The following is a 13,523-nucleotide window of genomic DNA, read 5'->3' as shown; positions in this document are numbered from 1 at the left end:
ACTGCAGCTCCCAGGAAGGTGCAGGCGATGAGTTAATGGCTTGGGTCCCCTCTTTTCTGATCTGACTATGTAAACTTCAATGCATTCAGATCTTCCGAGTCTGCTAGATCCTTAGCTCAAAACATTTTGGAGACACATTTAAGCTATGTCCTCATTTCCAAGAATGACGTGATATGGCTCGCGTGTGCCTATATATATGCATTGAAAATTGATGATCTATACTGGAACCTTTCTTTAGTTGTTGCTTTTAATATTTCCAGTGTCAATACACGCTTACTTGGTTACTGCCACGAGATTAATCTATACCGATAGACACAAAATCGGCGTTTCAAAATCCGTGGCAATGACAATTTCAACTGATGCAGTACCTATACAGTAAGATCCCTTTCTTTAATTCTTTAGCAGGTAACTAAATTTTGGTTAAAGAAAACTGTCCTTCCACTGAACTGCAGCTTCAGATGTGTCTGTGGAAAAAGATAATTATGTAAAAAGTCGCTAATCGGCAATTAATCAATTTTCTCCTAATTTATTAAACCATTTTCATTCCCGCTTTCCACTCTTTTTTTACCCATTTGCCTCTGAATTATTTCAGCGAGTTTTCAGCGTTGCACAGGCGACTGAAGAAAAACACATCCCCAAAACACAGAGCGAGTTTATTTTATAATAAAAATAATAGAAAGAGATCTTCTGCATGCGGTAGTCCCAGTGCTTAGTCCCATTCCGCAACTTTCTGCTGAGTAAAGATTGAGAGATAACTTTGCCATCAGCAAATGCCCGTGTAGCTGGAGAAAATAAATAACCACCCCTTAATATTCATCCAATATCAAGATAAAACTGCTGATATTGAGATCAGTGGGCAAAAATATTAACCATATTGTTGCTACTCAGTGTAACACATCCAGTGGCAAGATAGCTTTCTCTGAAGAAAGCCAAGTTCACAATGTATCAGGATTTCCAGTTGAGCAGTCAATTCTGATCCTACTGAATACTACTGACATTTCTTTCAGACCTTAAAACATTTGTATTTGCAATTAAATGCAAATCTTTACTAAATTTTACTAAATACTTTACTAAAATCCTTACTAAATCAAGAGATTGCTAACCACCTTGCAGCAGGAGATTAGTACTAACCTATTGACAGAACACTTTTAAACACAAAATACAGAAAATTAAATAAATCAATCAAACAAAAGAAAACTCTGCAAGAGCTTGTAAAGAGATAAAAAATATAAAATTGATTAGTTGATGGAACTGAGATTTTAACAAGTGCTGTTAAAGTTCACCATGATAACAAGAGAAGTACAGCTGTTAAGAAGCAGCTGGAAGGCACAACTTGCTTACATATTGAAAGGATTCTCTATTACAAGTTCTTTGTAACAGCACCGTATGTGTAAAGTATGTGTATGTGTAAAGTGTTGCATTTTATTAATTTTTATTACTATTATTATTTTACATTAGAAAAATAGCTAGAGGCAGTACTTGTGCTGGGAGATCCCTTGAATTAGACATTGTTCATATATAATGATAATCTGGCCCAAAACACTCTATAAACTTAAAAGAAAAGAAAGATATGGACCTTCCAAAATAAGGACAGTAAACAAACACAACCTTTCTCAACAGGGAAATGTATTTGAAAAGCAGTTGGATACATACATTTCTTATGAAACAGAACTATATAAGGGCTTAAAAAGCACTTCATCTCTCTTTTTCATGTCTTCATCAAAGCCCTACATGGCTAATCCTGTGTTCAGCAGCTATGGGAAACTTGATTTTCATCTCGCTTGTGATATCATAAAATTCACTGGGACTAAGGTGATCAGACTCAACCACACTATTGCGTACAATTATTTGGGCCACAAAGTGAGTGAGTCTTCTCATTTATCTGCTGTGTTGAAGAGTTTCTCAAGCTTTCCCTAAGGCTCGTTTCCCTCTCCTGATCTGCCCAAACCTGGCACCTGCTACTGTTTAGCTTTGCTGTTCTCTAATCACAGTGTACATAGACAGATTTATGAACACAAAGATGTGCCAAAAACAGAACACAAAGATGTTGTGCTAAATCCTTTTGTACAGCTCCTTTGCTGTTGGGACTTGTTGCTCCTATCCAGGCTGGTGTTCACTTTCACAAAGTGAGGGAAGGTACAGTACAGCCTAGAGAGAGAAAAGTTACTCAGGGTAGCTCTTGTCCTTTGCCAGAGGTCAATCTAGAGTAGGAAAAAATCTCCTGCTTCTTCTCCTCTGCTCCTGGATTTGGTGCTATTTTTTTTTATTTTGCTTAACCTGTAATTATTGCATACCTTTCCATTTTTTTAGGAAAGAACTGAATTTGCTTTACCATTTGTGTGTTGATAAACTGAAGTGGGGATTCATCTGTCTGGAGATAGGCTTGAAGTGGTGCAAGATGTACCCTTCCATATTTGGCTAGGAAGACATCACAGATTTACATTACTTTGGTCTCTACCTAATGGTAGAGACCAAAGAGTCATAGCTCTATCTGCTGGATGAGAATTGCTTGAATCTTACCAAGATTAATCAAATGTAAGGAAGATAAGAATTCATCATGGCATCACTTTGGAGATGATTCTAATTGTCCTATGTCTTACAGCAGATTTGTGAGGCTGTGAATAGCATTTGTACATGTAAGTGAATGTATATACACATATATACAGATAGATGCACATTAGATAGACTCACTTTACTGTTGAGTTGATTTTCATGTAGAAAAAACAGCTTACTTAGTATGTTTCATCTGATACCTGATAGATTATAGAATGCTTAGAAAAGGCACAATGTTTATTATCTGAAAGGTTCATGTACAAGAAAATATTAGTTTTGAAGGAGATGCAATAAAAATGCTTCCTGTGCGTCTTCCATACAGTGGAAGTCAAACCACTTTTTTTTTTTCTTGAAAAGCTGTTAGTGTCTCTGCTTCTTTATGGATGTAGTGGGCTGGCTGCAGGTTAAACTTGGGTTGGAACTGGTTCCGTTTTGCCTTTCATGCATACTGTTAGAAGGCAAAGATATGTCCTCTAGAATATGTTTCACTTATAGTTGAATTTGCCAGATTGTTTCCTTAAGATCTTTTGGTCTGATAAGTATGTGAAGTAGTAATATCCTCATAGTTATGTAGTGAAATAACAAGTATACTGAAAAAAAGAGATGGATTTAATGGAGAGGTTTGAGAAAGAGTGAAACTCTGTTGTACTAGCGCAACAACACATCATCAGTAGGGTAAAACTAACCTGTCTCACAAAGGTCTAAACCCAGCTCATGTTCCCTATTAGTGGGTGAACAATCCAACGCTTGGTGAATTCTGCTTCACAATGATAGGTGAAACTCACTGATCCATGCATCTGCCTTTCCCTTGACACTGATGTTGAACACGTTCTTACACCATGTGATGTGATTGCTGAACAGTTCATCTGTCACTTCAAAGTAAAGATCATAAATAAATTGCTTAAAATGTGGTGGAAAAGAAGGTGATCACAGAATCACAGAATCACAGAATCACAGAATTTCTAGGTTGGAAGAGACCTCAAGATCATCGAGTCCAACCTCTGACCTAACGCTAACAGTCCCCACTAAACCATATCCCTAAGCTCTACATCTAAACGTCTGTTAAAGACTTCCAGGGATGGTGACTCCACCACTTCCCTGGGCAGCCTGTTGCAGTGTCTAACAACCCTTTCGGTAAAGAAGTTCTTCCTAACATCTAACCTAAAACTCCCCTGGCGCAGCTTTAGCCCATTCCCCCTCGTCCTGTCACCAGGCACGTGGGAGAACAGGCTATCAGGAGTAGTCAGCATGGATTCACTAAGGGGAAATCATGCTTAACTGATCTGATAGTCATTTATGACAGGACAACTGGCTGGATAGATGAGGGGATGTTGTCCACCTTGACTTCAGCCAGGTTTTTGACACAGTCTCCCATGATATCCTCTTAGGCATGCTCAGAAAGTGTAGGTTAGATGGGTAGACAGTAAAGTGGATTGAGACCTGGCTGAATGGCAGTGGCACAGTCTAGATGGAGGCCTGTAGTAGGCAGTGTCCCCCAGGGGTCAGTACTAGGTCCAGTCTTGTTCAATTTATTCAAAGACCTGGATGAAGGAATAGAGTGTTCCTCTGCAAGTTTACCAATGACAGAACTGAGAGGAATGGCTGATACACCAGAAGTCTGAGCCTTCAGGCTCAGGTCTATTAGAGGGACCTGGACAGGCTGGAGAGGTGGGTGGAGAAGAAACTCATAAAGTTCAGCAAAGGTGAATTCAGGGTCCTGCACCTAGGAAGATCTAGAAGATGATCAGAGGACTGGAGCATCTCTCCTAGGAGGAAAGACTGAGAGATCTGGGCCTGTTCAGCCTGCAGAGGAAAAGACTGAGAGAGAATCTTACCTATGCATATAAATATTTTAAGGGAGGGTGCCAATACAATGGGGCCATACTCTTTTTGGTGGTACCCAGTGACAGGATAAGAGACAATAGGCACAAACTGAAACATGGGAAGTTCCATCTGAATGTGAGAAAAAACTTATTTACTGTGAGGGTGACAGCACTTGACAGGTTACCTGGAGAGGTTGCAGAGTTTTCTTCCCTGGAGATATTCAAAACCTATCTGGATGTGATCCTGTGCAACCTGCTCCATGAGCTTTAGGAGAGACTAGATGGACTGGAAGATCTCCAGAGGCCCCTTCTAACTTCAATTGTTCTGTGATTCTGTAATTCTGTAAACTAAAGACCCAGAAACCATTTATTGCTAAAAATAAAGGACAAAAAAAACCAAAAAACAAAAACAAAACAAAACAAAACAAACAAACAAAAAAAACAACATCAGGAATATTTATCTTGGGCCGCACTCGGTGTTGTACAACCTGGGAAATGCTCCCCTACGTGCAGGAAGTCTTTTATTTCAAAGAAGAATTTAGTTTTTGGAGAAGTGTTTTGGAGTTTGTTCTGGCATGGGAAATGGTGATTGCAACATAATCAGTGCATGGGGAAAGAATTGTGCCTGCCTCTTCTCTGTTTACAACCAATCAATTACATTGGTACCGGTCTTAATATAAAATCCAACAGAGACCAGACAACATTACCATAAATTCAGAGAAAAATGAAATATAAAGGAATGTCCAATGTGAAAGAGCACAAAATTCCCAGATGTATAATCAAAATCAAGTTATTTTGAAAAAAAAAAAAAAAAAGCGGTTGAGAATATATAAACTGAGAAAGTCTATGAGATCACTTTGTAGTTACAAACAAGGAGACAAAGACACTGACATGCCAAATAGGGCTTTAAAGAATGCCAAAATACAGCAGTAGATAACAGATTGTTTTCTGTGCCCAGCTGTGAGCTTTTTGGGACCTAGTAGACAACCAAAGTTTCTTATATAAAGAGGTATGTTGTCAGAAGGTAAGGAGGCACATCTGGAATTAGCAACCCAAAATACCAGATACAAAACATGAGTCTACCAGCAGAATTGGGTCTCATGTCAGACCAGAATCAATGGGTGGGTTTGAGGCCAAAGACTGCAATGGAACTTTGAGTGACAACCTCATTGTACAGCTTCATGCCTGGATTGCAGTTCTCCACAGTCTGCTGGAGTCATATGTGTCCTTTGGGAAACTATTGCTGAGTTGGTTAGGTTGGAGCATAAGACACCCTTATTTGCTCAAAGCTCTATCATTAGATATTTGTGAATTGTTAGACAAGAACAAATGACATATTTTGAGCAGCAGATACTTTCCCACAGTTTCGAGTTTTTCATTATTTCCATACTTTGATTTATAGGGGTCAGAAGCGTGACCTTTCTAAAGGATGTACTCATATGAGAGAATAACTGGGGAAGTTCCTCTTCAGAGTCTTCCTCTATCTTGAATTTAAATTATTGAACCACCATGGCTTTTTTCAAGTAGGGAAGGTATTGTAGAAATTGATGAAGATCAGTGATTGGTTGAATCTGGATCAATTTCCATCCCAGCTCTTCTCCACAGATCTGCCAGATATAGCTCTTTGTTTCTTTCAACAGCCAGATGTATGGAAGCTACAAGAAACCATGCTCAGCCTGTAGATTTTCTCTAGGAGTCTTGCAAGGTTTTATTTGTGATCATCAGTGAGAAAAGCAAGGCTACACACACAGCTGAAGCAACTGGAAAGACAGGCAAGAACTGTAGTTTCCTTCTGAGCATCATGAATGGAATATTTAACCAAAGAAACAATCCCTATATGAAATTCTCATATATATTTTTAAGGTAACCTGTGATATTAAAACAAGATATTACAATCAGAAAGCATATTTAGCTATCAGCTAATCATAATATTTTCTGAATTCCAGACCTCTAGGTATATCTAGGTATATCATTATATACATGTAAACATTATACTCACTTTGAAATATATACTTCTTTAAGTTAATCCTGAAAACATAAGCATTCTTTATCCATCAGTTTTGTAAATAAATTACAGTTTAGATCTATGCTAAAAATCAATAGCTAGGACCCATGAACCTATGACTTTTTTTCTTTCCTTAGCATTGTGACATCTACTGAAGTGATTGAAGTTGGAGTGAACTTTTAGTGTGAATAGATAAAGATCTGAACGTCCTCATGTTCAGACTAAGATTTACAGTATTCCTGATTCCTATTAATCAGCTGAATAACTAACTGATGTTCACATATATTCATCAGATATATTTCTATGTGTTTTCACATGGAATGGGACACTGAAAAATGTTAAATGGATAAAAAAAGTTTTGTTTATACTGTTCTGTAGCATTTTGACAGGCAAGACTATTTGACAACTTCTCCAATGCACTCTGTAACATAATTATCTATTTTTTAACACCACTCAAGCGAACCACTCTGGAGGAGTCATTATATAATTTCAGTGTTTCTTAGAGAATCATTAATGTAAAATCGTAGATGAAAAAAACTCTAGTTACGCTGTAGGAAATGTTATGTGGTAGGATTTGCATATGTTTTTAAAAGAGCCTGTAATTTATGGATTTGTAACTAAATATCTGCAGTCAGTTTCCATTATTAAATAATTACTTCACATGTGTCTGCTTTCCCAGACTCTTAAACCTGACTTTAGAATGTATAAGGAAAATGCCATTAGTTTATATATCTTTGTGTCAACAAGCTTTATACAACCATGTGTTACAAGTTGTAAAATTGGGATGCATACAAAGGGATGAAAAGATAGATACTGAGTTAAAAAAGAAGTATGCTTAGCATCATGAACATAGAGATTGTATTACAAAATCTAGGAAACTGTACCTGGTGAATGAATTTGTATCTTCATATTTAGGAGCTTACAGAACTAAAAACACATCTAGCAACAACTGTTTCTGATTTTTTCCATGGTGTTATTTTACTAGATGAATTTTATCCTAAAATGATAATGATTTTCTTGAAAATAATTGTGTAATTTAAACGTGCAAAATAGTTGAAAATTATAATTAAGCATAGCAATTCCATTATTAATACAAGTAACACCCTTTATGAAGTCTTCCAAATAAATAAATAAATAAATAATAAAACAAACAAAACCAATCTGCTGGTCAACTGCATACATAACACTTTTCTGTCTCAGAGACAGAGAACCCGTAAGCATCGCTCTCAAGAGTACCAGATGGCTGATACAGTTAGGACATCAGTCCCCTTTGCCATGTCATTGGACTCTGATCTAAATCAATGGGGAAAGGTCCTTAATATGTCTGCTTGCCCCTTTATTGTATAATCTTTTGACCTGGGTCAGATGCCAGGATCAATGGATTCTCATGTTTTCTGTTGAATTCACTGACTTCATATTATGAAGAGGACTACTTAGGACAGTGACAATAATAGCAGGGGACTGCACTTGAGTTAACTGAAAGAGCCTTCTACCATAAGTCTAGCCTGGGATTACTGTAAGCAAACACTGAGAAACATTGTCAGTGAAAGCAATCTGGGGAGAGGCTCTGGGAACTTTTGAAAGCCATGCATTTTTAAACATATGGCTTTTCACGATGAAGCTATGTTTTGGCAAGTGCTATTGTCAGACTTGATTAGATTACTCCCACCCTCACAGATCTGCTTAGAAGCTGAGGAACAAATCTAGAAAACCCGTGGGGGCATGATATCAAAGGGAATCAAGTGACTTAAAAAGAGTGTCTCTGCTTTCAAGAGCTTTTGATCAGGTCTTTTCTGGGTGCTCCTCTGAATAAAAGTGGTGAGAAAACCGTGGCTTAATTTACTGGTGGTAAGACCTGAGATGTGTCAGACCTCAGAATCCTAGATAAAGAAAAGTAGAACTTCTTGCATCTTTGAAAAGATTACTGTGCAGTAATGTTCCACTGCTGTTTTTGCTTTCAGCTACAAGACCCAGAGGAATATACAGTTTACATTCTCAGATTGTTTTATACACTCAGATTTTTTCAAAGGTCTTTTTTTTTACAAACATGCAAAACTACAATGAAATGTCAGGTTCACAAATCACGCATAGCACTCTCACAGTTTGAATGAAATGAAGGAGCATGTATTTTCCTTCAGCAAATCTTGTAGGTCAAGGACTCTTTTCCAGTGTCAGGCAAAAACTGAGACAATGGTATATAGGACTATGAAACAGGGTTGTGTCTCATTGCTATGTAGAATACATATGGATCTTGGCTACATTTGAGAGTATGTACTTTCCAGTTTTTAATAAAACCAGTACTTTCACCTGGCACCACCCTTTTCTAGTGGTGGTGGAACAGATCTATAATTGCAATTATTCTCCTCATGGGTAATTTAGCTCAACTCCCTTCATCATGCAGGATATTCCCTTACATTATTTCTACTACTTATCTAATCTATTATTGAATAGTTCTGGTGATGGTGCCTCAATTACCTCCATTACCTCTCTCCCGATGCTTAACTGCTCTGTCTGGTACTATTTCCCCCCACCCTAATGAATGGCTTGGTTTGTTCAATGTGAAGTTTTAGGCTATGTTCCTTAGTTTGATCACTTTCACATTGTTTGAAACCTCTACTTTGAAGAGGTTTATGGTGTCATCAAGACTTGTTGTGTAATCTCTTCCAGTCCCCAGGCTTATGAGCTGGGATCCTGTCCAATCCCTCTACCATTGATGTGGCTTTCCTTTACCCTTTCCTGAAGTTTTTATTGTGTGTGTTCTGCTTTGTTTTCTTCCCAAGTGCTTAGACCAGAAATCCTCACAGTACAATGAAGTGGTATATAAACTGGTGATGCATAGTTTAAAAAAGTTGCTGTATCTTCTTCTCTTCATATTTCAGTGTCACAATACACTGCAATGCAATGACAGTTCTCTGCACTTTTTTTTTTTTTTTTTTCAGGATCAACATGTTAATACATTGCTTAATTTTATTTACTGAATGAATCTTTATATCTACCCACCTATCCACCTGTCTATCAATCTATTCACTTCCACTTCCACTATGCAGTGTAACCACAGTATATCAATAACACCACATACTTTGCTTACAGAAGCAGATCTATGGCTCCTATCCTTATTTTCAAGTAACACCTCTCTCAAGAGCATTTTCTGGTGACCCTACTGCCCTGAATATTATGTCCAAGGGAAAATGGTAAAGCAGAAATATAATTTGTTATGTAATTAACTTAGCAAAATGGGACCGATCTTGGTTGTGATCTTGAGGCTGAAAAATGCAAGTGTGTCACACATCAGTGATGATGCTGATGGTGTGGTTAGAGATCCTCTGTTGTGTAAACATGAAGTAATTTGGGATCTGTTCCAGCTTTCTCTGTGTGTGTGTATTGGGGCACATAGCCTAGCCAGGGAGAGCTTGGATGTCACCTAATACAGATAAGCAAAATAGAAACACTTTATATCAGTGAAGATATATATAGTTACACATGTAATCTCTGCAAGCATGTAACATATGCTTGAGCATTTGTGTATTTGTGAATACACATTCACAAATGTGTATTTGTGAATACACAGAATTTGTGTTGTGCATGAACAGGTGAAAATGGCAAGAAAAGTAGCATAATTCTTTAGGAAGAAAGTGGAAGATGGGTGTGAGGGGAACATATGTACCATGACAACTGTCTGATCTCTAGAAAAGGTGTAGTTTGGACTCAGACTTGTGCTATTTTCCTTGTATCACTGTTGCAGAAGAAATGGGCTATCAAATGAAAAGTGCATTATCTGTTCACTGCTCTAAAAAGTGTTCAGAGCTGGTGCTGGTGTCCTCTCACCACCACTACTTCTGAATCCTTCCTGCTAGGGCCCAAAGGCACCTAAGTATCTCAATGGTACACTTCTGCCCTAAATAATATTTTTGTTTTCCTATGCATTTGGTAAGCAATATTTACCCAGGGATGATACAGCCTTCTTAAAGAGGACCTACAGAAAAGCTGGGGAGGGACTCTTTGTCAGGTACTATAGTAATAAGATGAGGGGTGATGACTTTATACTAAAAGAGTGTAGGTTTAGATTAAATATTAGGAAGAAATTCTTCACTCTGAGGGTGGTGAAACACTAGAACAGGTTGCTCAGAGAAGTTGTGGATGCTCTGTCCCTGGAAGTATTCAGAGAGATTGTATGGGGCTTTGAGCAACCTGGTCTAGTGGGAGGTGTTTGTGGGAGGGTTTGATCAACCTGGTCTAGTGGGAGGCCCATGATTGTGGTCATGGTTGCGGCTGTGGGTCATGGGTAGGGAACTGGATGATTTTTAAGGTCTCTATCAACCCAAACAATTCTGTGATTCTGTGAGAAAAAAAAATAAAGGGGACAATTACAGAGGAGGGATAACTAATCAAGCTCATCAGTGTTATGTGGTTCATCTGTGACAGAGTGAAGATGAGAACCCAGACTACAGAAATTTGGTATCCCATCAGGTAAAAGACAACAATAATAGCTATTTTAACTAAAATCTTAAAGTTTATATTTTTATTTTACTTCTCCTCAGAAAAGAAAACTGGCTGTAGATCTGGCAAGAAATACTTCAGCAAATATTACTTTAATTGTCAATGTTGATTCATCCAAAACACATCATGGGAAAGGAAGTATTTGGCTGAATTACTTTCCTCTAGGGCATTCTGAAAACACTGCAAAACCATCAGAATTTTTGGATGCAATGTTTTGAAAATGACAAGTGCTGACTTTATGATTTGAAATAATTTTTTTTTTCCTTCCTTAAAAAAATTCTACTGAATACATCTTAAAATGCCTGAAGGGAAAATAAAATATTGACAAATTAGAGAAACTGTTTTTCAGATATTTGTGATGATATTTTTCTGCAATTTTTGAAAGCTTTATTTAAGATAGGAATATATATATATTTAATTACAATGTTTGTGGAACTGGCAAATTATTTCAATAGCAGGCTGAAACAATCAATAAGAACTAGAGAGGAACAAAATTCAGATCCTTCCTAGCATTTTATGCTAATTTCAATTGGAGTTAAGGCGGGCTTCTTTTCATGTTAGAGGCCGGCCTAACCCAAATTCATGCTTCAGGTACAAACTCTGAACACAGCTGGACATCCACATAATCTAGAGCCCCATGCCACCAGCCTCATTCCATCACACAAGTCAATGCATGCAGATTGTTTCATCAGTATTTCCAATGAATCAATATTAATTTTAGTTATATTTTGGAAGTATTCCATGGATCAGTTCCAAAGCAAAAAGTCGAGGAGTGCAGCATTACATGTGCAAGTGTGACAAATGGAGTCTGACATGACCAGCAAGAATTAGCTCTGAATAGCCCAGCTTTGTGCACTTTGACAGACTTCCATGACTGCTCTCTGGAGCATGAAATAAGTCTACAGTATGACTGCAGCTCTGCTAACAGTGTGCATGTTTCACCATAATTTCTTTATCATTTGCTGAAAAGAGTGAGAAATTGTGCCTTATTTATGCTTGTTAAAGAAGTAACATGCACTTGTAATTTTTGTAAATATTTGAGGTAAGACAACTTATTTAGAACTTAGAATACAGAAACTGAACTGATCAGAAGTTGTTACACTCCTTGTGAGGAGATTGTCAAAAAAGATTCAATGTTTGGGAATCTATAAATATCAGCTTGAATACCATCTGAGTTCAATTTGTGGATCCTGAGAAGACAACACATTGCCACTGGAAACCAGATCCTTTTCCTGGCTTAATGGTGCAAGTTCTCCAGATGAAAAACTCCTATTGGAGTCATTCTGAGAAACATCTCCTAGAATTTGGTTCCCACCTGCCCGTAAAGCAAATCAAGCATACCAACAATATGAAAATTTACTATCAACAATAAAGTAGAGATTACACCAAGGAAAGAATTGAGCCTTGAAAAACAAGTCAAAAATTCACATTTTATGTTGGCTATGTAGGATTGTAGAGGGAACACAAAGTAAGGGAAAGGGACAGCAGAGATTTGGCAGTTAGAGAATAAGGGTTACATTAATCTAACCTTCTTGAAGAATTATTTGTTCTCATATTTATTTCTGGTTAGATTAGAACATATTTTACTTACATTACGACCTGTGCACTGGTTATTACCAATGGTGAGATTCCTGTTTTAAATGAACATAATCAAAATGAGTTAATTAAACTACCATCAGAATATATCTTTGTACAGAAAATATGGAGCAAGTCAAGCTCCATGCAAATGCATGAAGTGCATTAAAGATGATCTCTTCTGAATGTAGTGGATAACCATTTATGGTCAGGTGCAACAATGAAAAGATGTCACAGCTTTACTTAAGCCAATGTGTTTGTTCCTGAGTTACAGCAGGATTTGTACCAGAATCCGGAGTTGTGGAGTACCTGAATTTCATTTCTTCAGGCTTCATGAACAAATGACAGAGGTATGAATGAGAAACTGTATAAATAATTCTGTTTTATAGCTATCTTTGAAAATATGTGAAAGTAGTTACAGATAATTTGGTACATATAATCTGATCAGGTTTATTAATGAACTCTTGATTTAATATCTCCTGTGACTTGATATGTTTGGTTGTGTATTCTTAAGGTTTCTGCTGAAAAAGGGACCAACACAAAAGACAAAAAAGCCAACAACAGATAAATATTCATACTTATCTGCTTGTTTTATGGGTAAAAAGAATGATACACTCAGCTTCTGGTCTTGGAGATTATTCTTGCTGTAGAAAAGAAACACTAAAGGTAATTTCATTGCTGGTCTGGGGACTTTCTGGTGAAAAAAGACTTCATGCTTCAACACACTGCACCTCTTTTAAGTCTCTGAACTCAGTTGAAAATAAATTATAAATTGAACAGAAATAAGTATAAAAAGTTTTGAGGCTGCTGTATGTAATTGGTGGAGAACAGGTCACTTTTTGACTTATGTCAGTGAAGGCGTAAGATTTTCAAACATGGGTCCTGTTCTGTGCAGGATTTGGCAGGATCAAAAGTCTAGTTTGGTGAAAATACACATAACATTCCTAACCAAAGCCTACGTTTGCCCAGTTTATTCATCAATCAACCAAGGAACACACGTATGCATTTTTACAATTTATCCTTATAAAAGTATCGAATAAGTATTTACAGGGAAGAGAACCCTGCAGAGT

The sequence above is a fragment of the Netta rufina genome (assembly GCF_964035555.1).
Source record: "Netta rufina genome assembly, chromosome: 4".
NCBI classification, from domain to species: Eukaryota; Metazoa; Chordata; class Aves; order Anseriformes; family Anatidae; genus Netta; species Netta rufina.
This window is presented reverse-complemented; position numbering follows the sequence as displayed.